The following is a 22714-nucleotide window of genomic DNA, read 5'->3' as shown; positions in this document are numbered from 1 at the left end:
GGGAGAACGATTCACCATGCATCCTCTTCCAACTGGTGCTTGTTTACACACACGTGTATTCACACACACTGCACAAGGTGACCACGGTAAATTGTGAAGTGGCATTTACCACTACGAAAATACCAGCGCATGCAGTTTGAGGGAAGGGGACCCGGGTCCGGCATCCGGCCTCGTAGAACAGCCGCAAAACTGTTGAGTCTGTGGAGGAGGGGGGAGAGAAAGACATAATTAGGACACAGGCCGGCCTGTAGAGGACTGATTAGAAATTAATAATCAATCAAATGAACAATGACAAGGTAAATGAATTAACAATTAAGCGGGCAAATGCGGGAGCAGCCAGTATGACACCAATTGCCGCTCCTATAATAAACAACAAAAGAAAAGGCCATTTTACCAAAGTTAACCTGGGGCCTAATACATCACCACACATCCTGTGAAGCAGGCCACCTTGAGGAAATAACTAAGCGGATGAGAGTTGTAAGCAACACAGAAATTCACTCAGTTCAATGAGGACAATGAAATCTCACTGTTCAAAACTGTTTGGGGCAATTCAGCATTAAGCTGAGCAGTGAACCGGTTAAGGCAAATCCCTCCCATTAAAACTGCAGTAAAGCCAAGTTTACGCAAGGCGTAAATGAGCAGTGGCAAATCTTTCTTTATGCAGATTCCAATGAGTGTGAACAATGTTGTGCCTACTCAACTGCGCTTCAAACAGCGCCAATCTTCTGTGGTGAACACACAGTATATGAGGACCAGCAAATACATTTCAGCATGTCACACCGCAAACAGGAAAGCAATGAGCAACTGCTTGGAAAAACGGGCTTGTGTACAATGCCATGTCTGAGAAACCTACACAAAATTAAACGTCAACCTAATTTCCTGTTTGCCACTCAATAGCTACCCGGGGTGTGGCTGAAAGGGAGAACAACTACAGTGACTGTGAGGTGAATTGAGTGCTTGGAAAAGGCCAAAAAGGTAGTTCTGCCAGTTACATTAGCAGTGAAGTTTTCATTTGAAAACTTGACTAAAACAACTTCAGTATTTTGGTTAGAATACAGCCCATGCAAATTCTACAGTAAATATAAATTAGTTTAAGTGTACACCTCTGGGTAATATGAATAATAACAGTTAATGTGACTATATTGTTCACTTTCGTGAAATGGGACCAACATGGTGTGAATGATTGCAGCGTCCCATAGGACCGTTAACCTCTGTTTAGGTTTTGTGTTTTAAACAGCAGTGTGGTTCTCTCCTGAGACCACTGAGAAAAGGATGTATCAGAAGTGACTGTGGAATTCTTCCATGTGCACCTGCTGATAGCAGCCATGATTAATGTGACTTCAGTTTGCCTTAAGTCTTTGAAGCCGAATGATGCAATTTGCGTCAAAATGCACTCCCTTTAAAGCCACACACCTCTGCCAATGTTCAACCCTCTCACAGTTTGTCATTAAACACTACAATAATCTGCTAAAGAAAAGCATGTAAACACCTTATTCTGTTTACAATAGAAGACTGTCTGCATATGTATAGATTCTCAAGATATCTTGGGTGTGGAAGCCAACTCGCTTAATGTAAAAATGTTGCACCATGCACAAAGCCTCTACTTCTGGACATTACATTTGGCTGATGATTTTATCCAAAGTGACTCACAGTTGATTATACTACTGACATAGACCTTTTAGACTAAACAGGAGACAATCCGCCCCTGGGGCAATGCAAGGTTAAGGCTCCAATGGCTGTGCGGAAAATATGTTGTTTGTTTAAGGCTGTAGCAGCCAAATTAGTCACAGGTGTAAGCCCTGCAGCAAAGGTATTTCAAGTAGGGCTATCAATACATTAACACATTCCTCAACCTGCCACCTAATGAGCCCCCAATTGTTCTCTCCCTCTCCACCACAGCTGATGTGTTGTGAGCGTTCTGTTGTAAAATGGCTGCCGTATACCACCCTGCCATGCAACACATGGCGGTGGTTAAGGCGAGTACATTGAATATGAAAAAATTACTTTATAAATGCCATAAATTAGAATGTTCACAGGAATAAGATTGGGTTATTAATCCGGGACATTAATACTTATTTTACTAAATAGAAAAAATGTGTTTTTTAGAATTTCCCACCCTGCACACTGTCTTCAAATGTGGCTTTTGCCATAACCATAACATGTGTGCCAGAAATATATATAGTTATATTTTAAGCGATGGACAAGATATTTTCAGAAATCACAATCAAAATGTGAACTAGAAAATTCGACCAGGCTCCATTTTGTTTGAAGACTGCAGTGAACACTGATTCTATTCGCAGCGACTGGTTCCTCTCCGTTAGGGAAGACTTTATCTAAAACTATCAAATAAAATACAATCAAATAAAAGGATTTCTATAGATCATTATCAATGAAATGAGCAGCGGTGTTGCGCTGTATCCCTATCATCCTCCCAGTCCACCCCCTCTGCTTCAGTTATACAGTAACACTGTTCCTGCATCAATAATTCAAACCTTACAGCTGCGACTCGCAGAGTATCGTGTTCTGCCTCCCTCCACCATACACAGAACAGCAGTCAGCCACAGACAGCCCCTGCCTGACTTCCCCAATAGGAATGGAGGACATTGTTTGTGTGTGTGTGTGTGTGTGTTTGTGTGAGTGTGTGTGCGTGCATGCGCATACATGTGTGCATGTGTTGGTGTGTCTGCAAAAATGGAAATGTCAATGTGCGACCATTTTGAAGGATGGCGTTTCCAGAAGCGTATTTCATCCAGACATTATGAGTGTTTGATGAATGGTTTTCGACAGCCTGTAGTGTTTTCCCCCTACAATTGTGCGTTCTAAGAGAGGGTTGATTTTCCTTCCCTCATACTCATCTGGCCCAGAAGGGAGTCATGAGCAGATTCTTTAGAGCCATCAGATACTTAGCTCTGCATTCTTAACTTTCAAAGAGTCTCCAGTCTCTCTGCAGCTAAGGACACACAGTGTGGATATTCAAGAAGGAGCACGGAGAAGGGCAATATGTAGAGGGCGGATGTTCTGTCTTTAGTGTAATGTAATACCCGAAACTCCCCAAAGTCGTAAAGCAGAGAGGGTGGAAAAGGATCAATGGCCCTGACTATCTGGTTATTATAAAGAATCTATGACCATGGGCAGGTTTCAGCAGTGTCATTATTCAGATTGAATATGCAAATGTAATTGTCGCCTGGGTGTTCAAGGGACTTCTGGCTAATAATCTTTACTCAAAACTGTTATTATTGTCATTATCGCCATTACGGGTTGGTACAGCATTTTCAAAATATCAGCGGGTCTTTGATCATTACAGAGGGCAGCAATATCCAGAATAATAACTGGACATTATTCATAATAATACATCGAAGGACTGTGATGTGTGGGCATTATGTGGATCATTTTTGCTTGAAAATGTATAGAATCCCTTAACTGAGCATGTGTTTTGCACCAAGTCAGAAACACTCAACTGTTATTGCACTGTACTGTAAAGTAACCTTCACTGTCCTCAGTGAAGGTTAAGCTAATATGCAAAATAATTACCTTTACCAAAGGTATCTATTATTTCACTATTTGAATATAAAAAATTGAACATGTATACAGTGTTTTAACATGAGCTGTCATCACTGATTGTGCGTTTTTAATTATTATAGATCTTTGTGGATTGATTCAGTCTGTTTCTAAATTAACACGTCTCAGACTTTATTGATTCATTTTTCGGCTACATTACTTCTGTAATTACCATGATTTTGGAAGATAATTTTCAGTGTTTTCAGCCATTAGTGTTGAAGATGGCTTGTTACAGAGTGCAGAGGAACTGCCATCAGACAAAATGTTATATTTATACAGGGGCACTTATTTTGTTCTTCTTCATTTATGCTTGATAATTTGCAAACAAGGGTATACATTATAATCACATTGGAACAAGACACTGTTGCACCAAACAAAACAAATCATATATTTAAAAGTGTATGTGTAGGCTCTCCACTTTCTTTGTTGCAGCTTTATGTTTTTCTTACCTTTTATAATTTTATCTCCAAGGTGGATTAACCAACTTCTTTCCCAAGTTATTGCTGCCAACTGCAGTATGCTCCTCTCCAATTCACTCTTGTGGAGGTTTCCAGCGATTTTACAGGGACATGTGCTAAAGGAGAGCTAGCTCTTCTGGAAGCTACTGACTATTTTACGGGGACAGGTGCTACAGGAGAGCTAGCTCTTCTGGAAGCTACTGGCTATTTTACAGGAACAATTGCTAGCTCTTCTGGAAGCCACTGACTATTTTACAGGCTAAGGTGTTGCAGGAGAGCTAGCTCTTCTGGAAGCTACTGACTATTTTACAGGGACAGGTGCTACAGGAGAGCTAGCTCTTCTGGAAACCATTGGCTATTTTACAGGAACAGTTGCTAGCTCTTCTGGAAGCCACTGACTATTTTACAGGAAAAGGTGTTGCAGGAGAGCTAGCTCTTCTGGAAGCTACTGACTATTTTACAGGGACAGGTGCTACAGGAGAGCTAACTCTTCTGGAAACCACTGGCTATTTTACAGGAACAGTTGCTAGCTCTTCTGGAAGTCACTGACTATTTTACTGGAACAGGAGCACCAATTGGAGGAGAGGTTGCTAGATGTTGGGAGGAAATAATGTAGGAGGAACCATACCTGATACTAACACAACACAATCCACCTGATAGAATGAGGTGGATCCTGCCCCACCAAGGGTGGCGGCCTGTCAAAGACAAATTTGAGGCTCAAAACTGAAAATATCCGGTCCAACCAACACTTTTATGTTGTTACTAACTGATCTTATCGGGAGCATTGTGGTTGCAACATTTATTTTAAATGTGGTATTCCACATAGACCAACCATGTAGGACAGGATCAATCATGTACTTTAGATCAATATTGAAATGTATAATTAAATTGTATACAAGACCATTACCATTACAATGGAACACACATGTCATCGTGCCCCCAGTTCTACGGTGCTTTCATTAGGGACCTGAGATCATGAGAGCTCACAATTGTTTGGTGCAGTGTGCTATTGATGCCTCAATTTACAGTGCTTTACATATCATGACACCAAGCAAACATGAATCCTGGAGTTAATTTCCCCAGGGATCAAAAGACAATGTGGTTGAGGACATACAGGCATCGCACGTGTTGTCGTGACAACTGGGGAAAAAAGTCGATGGACAATAGTCTTAGACTCCCATGCCAATACTTCTATAAATGTGTCTTAAATTAAAGATTACAAGTCCCAGGAGTGATACCAGAAGAACAGCCCAATCAGATTACTTATACATGTGTTTCCAAGGACACAGCAAAGAGGACCTTAGTTCGGAACTAGTAACAAAAGCTATGCAATATGCAATGCAGTAACCATACATTTTGAGAACCAACAGCCTTTCTCAGCAGATATGATGACCTCAACATCTAGGCATCATACATTTAATCATTGATTAGTAGTAACAGATTTCTGAAAGTCAAAATATCGAGGGTCATGAGGGATATGATTTTCTGTGCATAATGGGCTTTCTGAACAATGTAATTTCCCTGCTTTTTGAATTAAGAATAGTTGTATGGTATGAATCTTCCATCTTATAGAGGGATGATTACACCACCGCCCTGACTCACAGTGGTCATTACAGGTCTCATAATGGGAGATGGGGTTTTCTCTCAGGTTCCCAATCCTGCTCTCACTGGCTGGTCCTTTAATCCTCCTGGGTCTCAGCTAAACATACCACTGCTGATCTCTGCAGCGCACTCTCTTCATCTCTAATCTATGTATTTTATTACATCGTAATTCAGTTTGAACATGAGTACCATGTGTCAGTATCACTCCCTATTTTACAAATTCATATGGTGGAATGCATAAACATTCCAATCCAAGTCATTTTCACATAGGGGGCCGTTCACACCTGCTGTGTTAAGCGTGGTTGAATCGAACTCTGGAGAGTTTGTACCTTAGTGGGAATCCTTTGGGTAGGTGCCTTAATTGAATGCAGGTGTGCACCAATCAATCGCACCCTGATCCGCTCTGTGAAACATGGTCTTGGAGTGCTTCCAAGTTTCCATTTTCACTAGCAATTTTTTTTAACGCTTATGTCCAATTGAAGCCATTTAAAAGAATATGATAGTGGATTCTTTTTTAATATTTAACTTAAAATCTAATATATTAATATGAAGTATTCACTTTATATATTATTTAATAGCCAGTTGTATTTTTAATTCTGTTATCTAAATGGTCTACTTTAGAGAAATGTTTTGCTATTAGTTAATCTGTAAGGAATAGTGTAACACTACCGACAGACATTTTTTAAATCTGTTAATTTCTCAAACTGTGAGAAGTAAGCTTTCCTCACTTGTCTTCCTGCAGTGCAGTTGCAGACAGGTAATAATAATGTATCTATGCATCACATACATCTCCACTCATACCTGTGTCTGATGGCAGCCTGTCTGCTATGGAATTCACATGTAATTTCCCCCCGAAGTCTTGACAATGCCATTGGAGGATAACAGCTATAGATGCAACAGTGAAATGGTTCCAGGAATTTCTGTAGGGGTAGAAGTGGGGTTTTTTTGTTCTGTATGCCTGCTCAATCCACATATGACCTTTGCATTCAAATCCGGTGGGGTGTACTACGAAGCTAGATTACAGGTTTAGTGAGCTCACCTAAACTCTAACCCCGGGTTTTCCGTATTATGAAAGCTGAGTCACTTAAATTTGGCTGAGCAACATATGTTGCACGGCTAACCTGGTCCAGGGTAGATTATGTTCAGGCTATGGGATTGAAACATATAAAAGCACCGCCCTTTGACCAATCAACTCCTTGGAAAGGGTTGTCTCTTCAGGATATTCCCATAGAGCTCAGGGGGGGTTTCACTGGGATGAGACCAAATTAACTGGCTGGCCTTCTTTCAAAAGATATAGGCTAGATTCTCAATGGAGAGCATACAGTAGCTGACATAATGCAAGCATCAATATCTACTTCCCTTAATTATGAGATTCCCTTAAATATGAGTTGAATAAGAATAAACTTGCATCAATTTTTAGGAGTGCTAGAATGTGCAGCCTAGATTCCACAGCAGAAATAAACTGTAGGCCAATTTGTATCTTATGTTCTTCGTATCTATCCATTATATTCGTTAAGCTCCCTTCGTAGCACACCTCCCCTGGTCTGCTTTGTTTGGGTATATGCGAAATCAATCTGGACCAATGCAATGTATCAACAACATGCTGATTCGGGCTAAGCAGTAGGGTTAATATACGCTATGAGCTACTGAAATTCCTTTAGCTTGTTTAAGGGCATGTGCACTTCATTCAAATACTCCAGATTTAATTGGGCATATCTAAATACGGCAACATGTCCACTTTACATGTTGTGATGAGATGTGGCAACCAGGAGTAAGAAGTTTGTGCCAATGTAAATTAGAATGGTTGGGATTCATTGTTCAGACCACCTTTGAAAATGCTCGCCTATTCATGCTAAAATTTCTCATTGGATCTTACTTTTAGAAAGCATGCTAAATTAAGTTTAAAGTTCTGTGTAGCAGAGGATGGGGAGGTACTTCAGGATGACATTTTACCATTACGGCACAGCAGTAAAGGGAGTTAATGATGTACTTTACAACAGGAATAAAAGTAAAATGAGGTAGGGAACAATAATGGAACAAATGCAAACTGAATAACCACCACAAAATAAGAAAATGCTTCTTCTCTACTCGAAAGTGTGACTTAAAACTCAGACTCCATACCAAAACTAATCTTACCTTCAGTTTCCAGTAAATATTTTACTTAGCTAGGATTGCGGTGATAATATTGGGTTGATTGGGTTGATTGGGTGATAATATTTAACCTCTTCTTAAGGAGACCCAACATGAATCGGTAAGAAGGTAGATTCAGATTAGTTACTGAATACTCAATTCTCAGGCAAAGAACAGCATTGCCATGTGACAATGCTAGACATACAACACTGACCTCCACTCATTAATACTACATTAATATTAATGGCCCAAATCGGTTTGCGATAAGCCTATGACTTATTTCTCAGCCTCATAATGGCTTCCTTGACTTCCATTGGCTAACACTAGTCCTCATGTTGCCACCAATAACAGACTTCAAAGGCAATCAAAAGTCTCGAATCAAGACTAGACACTGAAAGCTTTCTTATGTCTGCACTAAAGAAACAGCTGAGACGCCAACTGTCCAATTACTTTTGGTCTCCTAAAATGTGGGGACTATATATCAAAAGTAATTCAATTCCTGCACAGATCTCCCAATACACAGGAGATGTAAATACCCTCAAATTAATGGTGACAGTCTTCACTTTAACCTCATATTCATTTCAACACAGAGGCAAAATAACAGAAGTTGGAGCACAGTCCAAATATACATGGATGTTACTCTTTAGATGATGTATTTGTGTAGGCTACTTCACTTCACTACCTTTTTGGACAAAAATGGAGGTGAGAAATATTTAAACTCAATATCATCCCTGGGTTCAGCATTCAAGCTAGAATTACACATGGTTATAATAGGACAGTCTCCTGAGGCTTGTGAGCTTGCAGCGCTGGGATCGAGCGTGTGTTTTTGCCCATTGAGTTCATTATATGTACTTTCCCTCCATCACATAAATCAAACGAGCGACAAGGCCTTCTTCGCAAACCCAGGCGCCCAGGGAGAGCTCGCTTTTTGAACTGACCTCTCTCACACAAAAGAAAGAAGAGGGAAAAAAAAAAAAAACAATCGGCGGGTCAGTATTCGGGGACAATCGAGACAGCAGAAACCTGCCATCGCTCATGCCGTTAGCGTTCGCATAGCCAGCGCTGCTTGCCGCTACCAGGCCCGAAGCTAAAGAAGTGCCCAGGGAGACCGAGGCTCATTGCACAAGAGAGGGTGGGTACAGTAATTATGTCTCGGGCCCACAAATCATGTCTCATTAGTCCCCTCCTACACACTCCAACACCAACTGCCATACGTCAAGATCTACTTTCAATGACCGGTCTCATCACACACGTTCTTGCCAATTAGGTCTCGTCATTTTATTAACTCTGAGGACTAGAATCAATGAGCCCTTAGGTTCACTTCAAGTCTTAGTTTCATCCCCTTTTGCAGATTGGCGAGTTTAGTGGTCATCAAAATCAATTTGTTAAACTGTGTTTATGAAAAAATGGCACCACCGTTATGCATTTTAGCATATCAGTGTTGGAAAAATCCAGATATAAATTTCAAGGAAGCTTCTGGAACAGGTTCATCTGGAATTCTGAGTGTGAGCACAGGGCTTTTTCATTTATTCTTCTGTTATTCGCAGAGCTGAAGCCGTTAAAATCAGATTAATTACATTGCAATCCGCAGATCTCATAAATTTAAAAACATACAGCCAATTATGGCTAAACCAGCCTAAACTGATTCCCAATGACTGTGAATAGCAAAATACTGAAATTGAAGAAGCAGAAATTCAATCCGGTTGGCATTTCGCTCTGTCCATTACAATTTAGCCTGCACTCCTGTCCTCCAAAAAGTTTCTATTTTTAAGTGTGGGCCTGAAAAATGTATTCCGCTGGAACAAACACAGATGAGGTTATAAGTGGGTCATGGCAGAGTCAGCAGGGTGCCTTATGATACGCTGTGCAGGGTAATAGGCCCGCCACAGAGCTCTGAATTACACATAGCCTCTGTGTTCAACTGCACACACCTCCACTCCCTGGGACTGGTGACTATGCTGGACACTTGGGCTGAACACTTTGGGGTGACAAAGTAGAAATGTAGCCCTGCTCAGAGACCATAGAGGGCCGCTGTGTGGCTCTGTGTGTGTCTCTTTCCACAGTTTCGGTTGTCATCCATAATGCACTGCCATACACAGTGCATAAACAGTCCCGCTAAGTTTTTGTACCGTTCTCATTTTCTTTGTTGTTTTAACAGTATATACATTTTGCTGCTGCAGTACCAAAGAAGGGTTTCTATTTCTTTTGTCAGGACAATGTTGGATTAGGGGGAATCTCCGGAACCGATGTCTCAAACAAATTACCTTTGGGAGCAACAGAAAAGCACAATTGAAACATAGTGATTTGGATCATCAAGATAGAAAATATTCTCACTTTAAATGAAGGGTGGTGTGTCTCCCTCGACATCCTCAAAATAACAGGCTTGTGATGCATCAGCGATGTGTGAGCTGTGGAATCTTTCTCTGTGTATTTTAAGATGTATTAATATACATTTTTATTCATATTTCCCCACCCAATGCATTTTTTTAACGAACAAATGTTTGGTCTGGAGATTACAATAGCGGAGAATGATGAGGTAGGTCCCCTTTCACACGTAAAGCTGTCTCATGTATAGCTTGTTTAACCAGGCAGTCTCAGCCCCCACAATGTTATTGCGCCTAAGCAATCATTCTAAAATATGACGTAAAAGCTGCATATTTCTACATTTCTTTTTCAGATATAATCATTTCTTGTGTGCAGTTATATTTAGAGACTAAACCCATTTAGGCTGAGATAAAAGATTAAATGAAACTATTAAGCTCTTCACAATACGCTGGAAAGCTTATTATCAAGAAATGAATTATGGACGTGTCCCCAGAGCGCAATTTATTTTCGGTCAATTTGTTTTCTTGCCCTGAAACAACAATTAGAACACAAGAAGATTAATAAATGAGTAACAGGAATAGCGATGAGTATGATACACCTGCATTGTTTGGGAAGCAGGTGTTTTGGAGTCCAGAGAGAATACACACGCACACACACACACACACGTACACACACACAGACACACAAGGATCAGAGAAAATAAATGATAATACAGAATGGTTCATTAAATGGCATTTGCTATACTGTTGACAACATAATCCCCATCAGGGATTATTTGGACGATGAGGCATACTGCTTTGCTGTTGTTTTGAATGAAATGAGCAAAATAACTGTATTGCACTGTAGGGACCTTGCCACTGAACAAAGACACTTCCAAAAGAGGCCAATCTCAGACGTTCAAAAAGGCATCCACTGAAGAGCCAGAATGAATGTCTTTCATAGACGTCTTTTTAATGTCAGCTGCAGATGTCCAAAGGATGTCTTCATGGGTACATAATTTGTTTTTATGTTGTCAAAAATGTTATGTTTTTGTGGCATGTGGGCTCGGTTTGCGGGAAGGAAGCAGGGCAATCCGAGGACCAGGCCTACTGGTTAAGTAGACACACACCTGGGCTACGTTGTAAATTGGTCCAGGAGTTTATAAGGTGTGCTTCTTTCCACAAGAAGCACACCTTATAAGAGAAAACTGGGGAACCATCACTGTAGGAGAGAGCTGTTCTGGGTGACTGAGCTTTATTTATTCTGGGCTTTATTATTTTAGTTTGTTATTTTTACCTGGATCTCGTGAGGGTGAAGGGAGACGACCCTTTGTTTGTTTATAAGTTGCATTCTCTCTCTCTCTCTCTCTCTCTCTCTCTCTTTCCTCATGGGCAGACAAATAAAATGCTGGTGCAATCCAGAATTTCTGTATCCACCAGTCCACAGCATGTGACAGTCTTTCTTGTACTCATTTCAGTCCCTGTTGCACTCTATCTAGGGACCCTCAGAGAGTAGTGCAAGCACAGTAAATCTCCTGCTCATCTTGCGCTTGGTTTATGTTTGGACTTACATATTTACTGATGTGATCATCATGAAAAAAAAGAGCAATCAGAACAGACCTCCTACAGTATTAGATCTTTCGACATCAAAAACTTTTATTCCTGGTATACTTTCAGTTCAGTGGAAGGACCAACAGTTGCTGAAAGGAGACCAAGAAAGTGCATGTTCTAGGTTTAAGATGAAAGGGATGTCTTGATAATGTTTTGTCCTCATTATTCTCAATTACAGGTGTCCTCTATAAAGCTTTGTTCCTGACAGCCACTTTGGTAGGGTGCTGTCATCTTCTTTTAAGGGGTCCTTTACATGATTGCTCTAATGTTCCAGAACCTTTCAAAGATAATATGATAGAAAAATAAATGGCACTATTGATTCTGGAATTTCAAAGGCTGATTTAATTTAAGAGCTCATTAATGTATTTGTTTCGCCATTAGGTTTGGTTTTGAGAATAGCACTCATTGATCCATAGAGTAACCTGAAACATAACCAGCTAAAACAAGTATTGCTTTCCTATTGTTAAAACTTTGGGAACGAATGGTATCCAACCATGCATTGCTGAAAGGACAGAACTTGTGGAAAGGACGAGAAAAGCATTTAAGGTTCTAGAGTACATTAATACGAACAGAACCACAACATTACCGGATTAAGCCTGCGAAACCTAACTCGTTTCCTTTGACATCCGTCCAGCCATGGCGTTTCTAGCTATTGCAAAAAAAAAGAAAGAAAATAAATGGAACATGGCTCCGGAGGCTCGATTCCCTCAGGATTTCCATCTAGACAGACTGCCTCGGTGTCTCGTTTCTCTGACCTGGCAGTGTCTGCACATGCTACCGCACGCAACAGGCCTCCCGCTGAGTGCCTGTGAGCACCTTCAAACGCGACAGCTTTCCTCAAGCAGCCAATCCCGGACCTATGCTGCGTGTCTAATCTCCCACCACCGCGGCAACCTCAGCACCCCCTTGCTGACCCGTATCAGGCTCAGCTCAGCCGTGTCCAGCATGAGATATAACTCCATATCACTTCTGCTATATCAGAGGAGTAATGGAATGTCGGCTGAACGGTTGCCGCAGCAACTGCTGGCCCAGGCCCGGGAAGCCTCTGAGCCATAGCATTGGGTTGACGGATGAGAGGTGAGACCGGTTTGATGGACATTTTCTCTGCCAACATGCTTGAAAATGTAATAAAAGATTAGTGACAGTCAGGACAAAGATCTCAGACCTGGGAAACCCTGGGTAATAGAATGGGATTAAAATGTGCTAATATGTTAATCTGTTAATCTGCTCTATGTATTGTTTCAAAATATATATTTATAGTATATCCCTATGATAGGCAGACAAACACAAAGACAAACCTAAGTCCCCAATAGAAGGGGATCATTCAGTTTCTCACAAAAAACCGTGTGTCCTTTCAGTTTTGGAATGCCCAGTCATACGTGTGCGATCACTTCCGTGCTGTTACGTTCTCCATCAGCTTCAGGCAGGCAAGCAAGTGCTTTCCTCCTAAATGTGCGTTTCCAGCTGCCACTTCCATCCTCTCTGCCATCAGGCTGAGCTGTGCAGTCACTGGAGTTAGAACATTTAATGTGCAGTTGGCATGGACAGATCACAGGCACCCAGTCGACCAGAGAGGAGGACTAGGGCCAGGATGAAACCCTCACTTCCTGATGTGTATTAAAGCGCTGCAGGACATAATCAGCACTGGCACAGTTAGACTTCCATACCAGCTTGTAGGGTGTGGCTTTACTCTGAGAGCCAGTCTTTTAGCAGAAAACGACCACTTCCTCAGTACTATACTATACTGTTTCACGTTGGAGACACGGTAGTCTATCTAAGCAGGATGGCACATGCTATACATTGCAGCTTGGAACATAAGATTAGACGTTTGGTTTGTGATGAGGGCCGTATCTGGGCAATCAGGACCACACCTCAGCTCCGTGTAACTCGCCTGTGAATAACCAATGTCTGAGCTGTGTTGGCTGTGCCATGCTGCAAACTACAAAGCTGCAGAAACGTCCATGCACTGTAACCACCAAAACAACAACGACAACAAAAAAACTATCTCCAATCAACTACAGATTTGATTTCATACAATCCCATAACCCATTTCAAGTTGTACAGGTTCGCTGAGAGTTGTCTTGAAATGGGGTTATCCACAGTCATTGATGCCTTTTTCATTTGTTCACATCTGATGGTTTTTGAAGCCGACTGTCATTTTTTGTCCGTACATTTTTCTGTTTTCTTCTCCAATTTGGAATTGCTATGTTGTGCTTTTTCCATTCCTACACTAGCACCCCTTTAGCATATCCCCTTTGTATATCCCCAGTGCAAGAACCTGTGTACCAATGATCATTTTACCACGACAGGCCATAACAATTACAAACACGTCATATTTCTGAGAGCTGGTAGGCTGGGAGAAACTCGCTCAATTTACCCTGACTAACAGGGCCTCTAAACAATGTAGTGTACTTGTGCAGGGACGAGGGGCCTGAGGTGGTGGGGCCCAATGCAAGATCTGTTCATGGGGCCCAAAATCCATCAGTGACTTTAACCCAGTCTACCTTCAGTGAGATAAAGACAGTCATGTCCAACTGCAGTTCTGGCCTCCCACTCATTGTTGACTAATTAGATAGTTTAGGCTCAAACCTGAAGCTATTGGGCTCATGCTGAGCACCATGCCAGATGCTCAGGAACAAAAGCAGAAAAACAAAAAAACATAAAATGGCTGCAAGGAAAAGAAGAAGCAACAATCTGGACTTGAGGCTTCACTGCTGAAAAAAAGACATGAGGGATTAATCAACATGGGGGACCAGCAAGGAAGCTACTCTACACTAAGCAGAGGCACAAATTAACTGCAAGAAATGAGAACTTTTACCTCCTTTGCCGTTGAAATGAACTCTCCAGCAGGCTCCCTTATTTCTTTTGCTCAGTACTGACAATTTCATCTGCGGGGAATGAGAAGCCAGTTAAACCATTGCTGATGATCCACTTTTCTCCCATCGACCTCATATGATCGCTTGTACTAGGAAGAGATTACTACTGCCCTAGGGCAAGAAGGACACACAGTCATTGGGGCAATTATGCCAGCTCAGCAGAGATGGGCAGCATTTCTGATATATGAATTTGAAATACAAAACACTATTTTATAATGTGTATTAAAATACTTTAGAGTTCTGTATTTTTGCATTTTCAAAATTCAAAATACTTTTCTGCCCTGTGCACCACCTGCAACCTTGACCAAGAGTAAGCAGGTTAGCTAGCCAGAGTTAAATTAAATCTAGCCTTGCAAGCCCTTTCTCTCTATTTCTTATACACAGATGTCATCTACTGGCAAAAAGTGGTATTTTTGTTGTCTGAAATGCATTTCTTCAGTCAAATCTTGATCTTGCAAGTTCTCTCATGACAAATATAACTAGCTAGCAAGATATAATGCAAACTACTTTTAACTGTATGCTAACTAGCTAGTTAGCTAACTAGCTGGCATAAACATTGTCACTGCCATTTTTCTGTGTAGCTAGAGCTAGCTGGCTAGCCTAGTAAACTAATTTTGTTGCTGTTTATGACTAGCCTAATAAAAGTAACATAGCTAGCAATTTAGCTATATGTTTTCTGTTTATGTTTGTCGACCTAGCTGGTCTCATTTTGGTGGCCCTCGCTTTACTGTATCTGAGATTTTTTCAGTAATGGAATGCTTGCCACTTTGGACAGTCAGTGAGACTGGCTGCTAATAGCCTGTTGTGCTAGCTATGTAATGTCATCTAGCTACTACCTGTATGCCATAATATTGCTGGACATTACAGTCTCATGTTCATTTAGTACTTTAGATTAGCCTCACTTATGTTAGCATTGTGTCTCCCCATGTTAAGTCTATGGATAATCAATTGTTGAAATATTGATCAAATTCAATGTAATAAATTGCCCAGTCATGAAATTAGAAAAAGCATCTAAATTTCTGAATTACCGACCAAATGAAAGGTCAGGATCGTTGGATATAAATGTTGTTATCTTTGCACAAACAAAGTCTTAATTTCATTCATTCATTCATTATCCTAACCCGCTTATCCTGAACATAGGGGGGCTGGAGCCTATCCCAGCATACATTGGGCAAAAGGCAGGAATACACCCTGGACAGGTCGCCAGTCCATCGCAGGGCACACACCATTCACTCACACACTCATACTTACTGTGAGGGAGCAGGGGCGGGAGACCAAGAGCGACCGAGAAGGGATCGAAAAGTTACCAACGATAAGTTGGATAACCACTAAAATAAGTGAGGAAAATAACAGAAAAAGGGCACAAAACTCCCCGGCAATCCGCCAACCGAAAATATGACTAGAACTATAATAGTCAGGGAAAACAAAACGAGAATATACCGGCAGTCTTGAACAGGCTAAACAACGATTGCCACTCGCCCCTCAATACTGAGGCGGAAACAAGAAACAAAACCAGGGAAGGTTCTCAAGAGCCAACCAACCCAAAGGAAAACAAGAAAAGACCCTAAACTTGTCGATTTCTAATTTCTAACTGAAATAAATTCAGTATAGGAACAGCTCTCTCTCTGTCTATCTGAATACCACAATACCGGCTCTGTGCATGTGTCAATACTGAAACACCAAAGCTCAGTGCAGTGCCAGGAAGAGACTTAAATAGCTCTTCAAGCAGGTAACTGCAATCAGCCATGATTCTACCTGCATTCCACATGCGGGAGGCAATTACTCCTGCTGAGCTAAGCCGGCAAGCCCTCTAGAGGTCTAGATGGGTAAATACCGGAATTTTCAGGAGTAGACAGTGAGAAACCATGACACTTACAGGCAATTTAGACTCTCCAATCAGCCTAACCTGCATGTCTTTGGACTGTGGGAGGAAACCGGAGTGCCCGGAGGAAAACCACGCAGACACAGCACTGCCGGCCGACGGGGATTTGAATCCAGAACCTCCTTGCTGTGAGGCGGCAGTGCTAAAGTCTTAATTTGTAATACTAAATTTTTAGGGATGTCCACAACATAGAAATGGTGCAACATAGCTATACCAAAATCAGTAGTTGGTGAGTCAGTTGTAATTGTAGTAGACCTGCAAAACGACATTGAGATTTGTTTTGAAACAGGTGAGAGGTTAAAAATGTGCTATTTTCAATGGAAGAGCCAAAATAAAATACTGTATTTTGTATTTTGAAAATGCAGTTTATTTTGACACATTTGAGGTTTTTTTTTGTTTTGTGTAAAACTATATAAAAATATAGTTTTGTCAGTCCCTGGTGGTGCAGTATAGTCACCTGTGTGCTGTGCCAGTTGAGTCATAATGAATTTGAAGGAATCTTGTGACTAAATAAATGGACATAACACATTCGATTGCTGTATGAAATAAAACAACACACATACAACATGCAATCATTCACCTCAATCACAATTTGTCCAAAACAATTAGCATGAATTTGACAGACAATTGTACTGGCCCATTTATTTTTCATTTTAAATTAGTTTAGCATTTTTTTGATGTAGCAACTGCCTAAATGCATGTGCCATCCAAAAAGGCAGCTGCAGTCTGGAATTCAGCTTGTCCAGAGGCAAAACCAAAAACACACTTGCACTTGCTTTGATGCAAGATATCAAGTTGAATAAAATGTTTAGCTCACACAGCAGTAATCATTCTGACCAAGATGACTGCTCGCAAAAGAGGTCAGGACATTCAGTGGCTATTTCTGCCAAGAAGCAAGAAGAAATCCCCTTAAATCAATGTCAATGTTGTGCTGGTTTGTTGGGCCTTTGGATGCACTGGCAGGATGGAAAGCCCCAGCTTGGCTTGTCTCCTCTCGGGCAGCCATTTTGGCCCTGGGCCCTGTGTTACATTCGGTAGTTTTGACAAAACGGATCATCAAATAGATTGGAGCTGCATGCAAATAAATAAATAAATAAATAAATAAATAAATAAATAAATAAATAAATATTTACAGGCCAGACACTCCTAACCTTTCAGGGCAAGAAAACATTATGTGATCAGTGACACTAATGGAAATTCATTGCTCGGAACCAAGGGATGTTGTCTGTATTTTACAAAGTGCTTAGTCATTTTCTTCTCTCTAAAAGATACCAGGGAGAAGTCTTATGGAGTCTTTGCTACAATAAAAGGACTGGATTTGAACATGTGTCCTTCACTTTGACTCACAATCAAATGCGGAAATTAGTGTTCTTACACAGACCTAATGGAAAGTTTGGTGATTGTTGTGTTCCTGATTAAAAAACATGACCTACAAACTAGGAATCGCCTGTATTTTTAAGTTACAATTGATTGCCACACAGATGACTAACAGAACAAAGACTCTGCTGCTTTGCATGAATTGGATATGATGACACAGAGTCACTCTCTACCTGAATGTGAACAATGGCAATCCATACACAGAAGTCATGTTTTTCAATAGTTGACAAATTGCTAAAACCACATTCATACCGTGCATTGGGAAACTCTGTAATACATTGTTTCATTAAGGTACAATACAATCCACCTGAGGTGTAGAGGCTAGTGGTCTCCTATCATGCTTGTTCTATGTTTTCAAACTGCAAATGTGCCATCTGATCACCAGCCACCAAACTCTTTAAAAGTAACACGACAACCATTTTCATAATGGGTACTGTGCTCCCACCAAGTACCTGTGGCTTCCATTCCAGCTGTTCCCTTGATTAATTAGATTTGATTTACCTACTAATTGCACACTAATTTGGATTTCATATCACTGAACAAATATCACCTAATCATTCTCCAGTACAGATGTGGATTGTTGATAGTATGCTTGTGTTTGTGCGATGGATGCAATAAAAAAAAAGTGTTAGAAATTTTATTACATTTGAGATAATTATAATAACACATGGTATGCAACTAAATTAATTCAAACGCACTTGTTTCATGGGGCAAATAATATTCCTGGAGAGAGTGGCTTCATGAAGAACAATGTATTTCTGTCAGTCATTAGCGTTTGTTTTGAGCCAATCAAAATATTAACGATAGGTTTGAGTTAATGTCTTGTGATAGCCCTACCTATTTATGGTTTCATGAGCATCACTCATCACTTGCTTGGAACAGATAATTTCAGCACTAATTAAGTTTGATTGAGAATGCTGGATTGAACCCATCCTGAGTGCTGATATGAACTAACATATTTTTAACAGGTTGTGTACATCTGTGTGAACATCTCTTTCACAAAATAGTTTTTGGCAGTTTAAATATAGAGATGTGAAACTAAAAAGCTCAATCAGAGCCTAATAAACCAACATCTTGGCTGTAACAATGGCTGGACCACAACACCAAAAACAAGAACATCAGTTTTCCTGGGCCCTATTTCATGTACGTTGCTAACTTGGTTAGTCGGATTCGATTGTTGATGTTTTGGGATAAAGTTTGGTTTCATAAAGGGATTTCACAATTTAGAAGGGCTTATTGCTGGGACAACAGTGTCTTAAGCACAAGCCTGAAAGTTATGAGGATAACATGCATGTAGCTTATATAAACCACATGGTGGAATCACACTCACGAAGTAGGAAATGAGCTCACCCTTTGTAAGCGAGGTTGTTGTTGATGACAGTAGCCATTATTGGAAGAAGATTTTGACCGCTCAGGCTATGTTTGATTTGTGAGTAAAAGACAACACAGGTTACATTACGAGAACACGACAACCTTAGACAAAAGACTACACAGTGAAAACACGAAACCTGACAGCTAGATTGACTAATTAAGTTGAATTTAATTAATCAGATAATTTGACACTAGACGCATCTTAGATTGTTCATGCGACTTCATATGATTTAGGGCCCTGGTAGAAATATTTGAATCCTCATTGCCTGGTTGTTGCCATAACAAGATTGATGGTTGACTGTGATTACCTCTGAGAACTTGGCAATCTATAGTAGCCTACATAGTAGGAAAAAAAAACATGACTTTATGCAGTGGCCTGGGGGGTATTGGCAGGATTATTGAGTTAGCTGGATAAATAAGGTTAAAAACTAAGAAATCTCTTGAATTCCATTATTCCATGTACATTACAATCTAATATAGATGGTTATCTTTTTCAGTTACAGTTTGTATTAATCTACATTTGTATTTATTAATGAGAAAAATACAAACAGTACCACAGTCAGCATTTGGATTAAAAATAAGAAACGTATAATTCCTTCATAATTACAATCCTGCAGACTAATTATGTTCAGTTAAACAGGAAAATGTTGTCCTTTTTTTCCTGGCAAAAATGACCATATTCACATTCATTAGGCCTATAGTTTACATTCTTTCTTTCTGTATGCCCAACAATACTGTTCCCTAACACGTGAATTTATGACCAATGTGTCATTCCCATGTACATAATATGATATACTGACATGGTCGATCAGTCAAGCAACAGCCCCTGGAGAAATATTTACTTCAGCACAATGTGGTGCTGGGGTGATGTTCCCATAATTGCATTTTTATGTGTGTGGGATGTATAAAATATACATAATTCACCAGAGGAGCCTTTGGGCTATAATTCCAATTAAAAGTAATTTAGGTCATCTGCCTACCAGCATCAGAAGCTATGTATATATGCTGTTGTTGAGCAGAGAAAATTCTCCCCTTATAAGGACTAGGCACGGCCAGGTATATCCAAGAAGAAGGATGATGTATTTTCTGCAGAAAGAGATCAGTACTTACGCACAACTAGGTGGACAAGCATGAACTGGAGAGGTAGAGGTGGTCTCCACCTTTTTATGATCAAAAAGTGTTTTACTAACTTTACTCAACTTACTACTGGCAAGTCTGCCAGCCTACGCCCTCCAGTCACTCCAACTCATCCAGAATGCAGCAGCCTGACTCGTCTTCAACCTTCCAAACTTTTCACACATCACACCCCTGCTGCAGTCACTCCACTGGCTGCCAGTTGCTGCTAGGATCAGATTCAAAGTTCTGGCTCTGGCCTATGCTGCAGCCTCCCTATCTACAGGACAACATTCAGCCCTACACAGCAGCTAGACCACTCCGCTCTGCTGCCTCAGGCCGACTTGCTCATCCTACCAGCCGTGTGAATGGCCCTCGCTTTTCCAGACCGTGGAGCTTCTCCACACAGTGGTGGAATGACCTCCTCATCCCCATAAGAACTGCCCCTTACTGCCCATTTCCAATCACAGTCTGAAAACACATCTCTTCACACTGTACCTACCTGAGTCCCCTAATCCATTGTCACTTTTTTTTTCACTATACCAAAGTCTAGGACTTTTGACTTTGTATTTGTCTCCGTATTGTAGTTCCTCAAGTTGTAATGTCTTGGTATGGTAGTTTCACTTGGCCTATCTACCTTGTGAACTGGACATATGTTTGTGGCTTTACAACCAATTCTATATGAATTGTACCTTATCTGGCATGTTCGGTTATTTATTTATATGTTATATGACCTTGATATGCATTGTTTTGTATGTTGCTTTGGATAAAAGTGTCGCTTAAATAAAATGTTATGCGATGTAATGTACTACTAACGTACATAATTCTGATAATCTGCTTTGTACATGGTTAATATATAAGCATTTAGTAAAATATAATGTAAATTATTGGTTATGCTTTATCATATAGCATGCATCCTGGATGAGCACATCTTGACCCCTAACCTTCAACATCACACAAAAAGTTATTATTATTATTTCTAAATCAGAAATAATTGTTTGGTCCCCCAGAGTCATATGTATATCGTATCGGCAATAACATGAGGTCAGAGTCGGCCAAAGGTCCACAGTAACTGCAATGTGTGAGAGAGGGAGACAAAAAAAACATGCACATATGCAGGCACTAGGCTCCTGTTGTCATTGGAAGACACCTAGAGAGCGAGAGAGGGATAGGGAGAGGGATTGTTTGGGGAAAAAAAACTTTTTTTTGGATTTGTTTCCTGAGAGACCTCTCACAACAGTGGTTATATAAGTTTCAATTAGTGTGGTTATACAAATGAGAAAGTATTCTTCCCTTCACTGTAAACATCCTGTATGAATATTCTCTCTCTCTCTCTCTCTCTCAAAATAACTCTTAAAATAAGTAATGTACATGGAATAATCGCAGATGGTGCAATGATCTATTATAATGGCTTATTTGTAATAATACCTCAAAGCCATTATGAAAAACATTTGGTTGGCTTTCTCTGAGGAGTGATGTGGCACCAACAGCTTTGTCATTGTGACATATGTAGCATGGGACCGCAAAACAAAAGAACAAGTGAGGGATCTTATTTGTTTGTTTGAATAAGAGTTGACCTCATTTGTTGGGTTTTCATAGCCCTTGTGGCAATGCCAACAAAATGAAAGCCAGCAACTGAAATTCTGCCTAAATATGCATAGTTATCTTTAATTATGCCATAAGCGAAGCTATCATTCATTGCATTAAGGAGACTGCATTTTCCCTGAGCCTATTTCAGTGTTCTACTCATGTTGTATTGCATTCATATTGTTATATGCTTGTTTACATACTAATCTGCATTGAATAATATAAAATCCCCCCCCAAAAAAAACTTAATTTCAGGCCTTACGACTGACTATGGCTTTGATCATTTTCTCTCTACTCATGTTCTGGAAATTACATTTTCTCTTGGCCATTTATTTCTCCTTTTTAAATAAAACAATGTAACTATGAGGATACCTGTCTGATATCTGATCTGTATCATTGTATCACAATCACAGTAATATCAAAACAGTGGTGTAAATCCGTCTCGGACATATGTATAGTGCTATGCCTGCACCAATTTTTTTCTATAATAGCAGGTAATTTCATTGAGTATTATCCAAATCTCAAGTGCCAAACTATCGAATGTCTAATACCAAACTGAACCTGGAATCTGTAGTGATCAGGCTACTGCGTATTCCTTAAATGTACTGACTGCTGGGCCTACTGTGCAGGATAACACAAAGGGAAACGGTGTACATACAGTGAGTTAATCACCAACATGATCAAATTAAAATATGAGCGCAATGAGCTAAAACCACGAACAAACGTTTTTCATGCCAGTTAAAAAATCTCCAAATTACCAAATGTTGATGTAGTTCCACTATTGACAGTTGCAAGCCTATGTATAACAGCTTTATTTTTCAGAAGAAGCACTCAAGCATTAATTAA

Source organism: Conger conger, chromosome 5 (genome assembly GCF_963514075.1).
Source record: "Conger conger chromosome 5, fConCon1.1, whole genome shotgun sequence".
In the NCBI taxonomy this organism is placed as follows: Eukaryota; Metazoa; Chordata; class Actinopteri; order Anguilliformes; family Congridae; genus Conger; species Conger conger.
The sequence above is the reverse complement of the archived record's forward strand: the minus strand, read 5'-3'. Positions refer to the sequence as shown.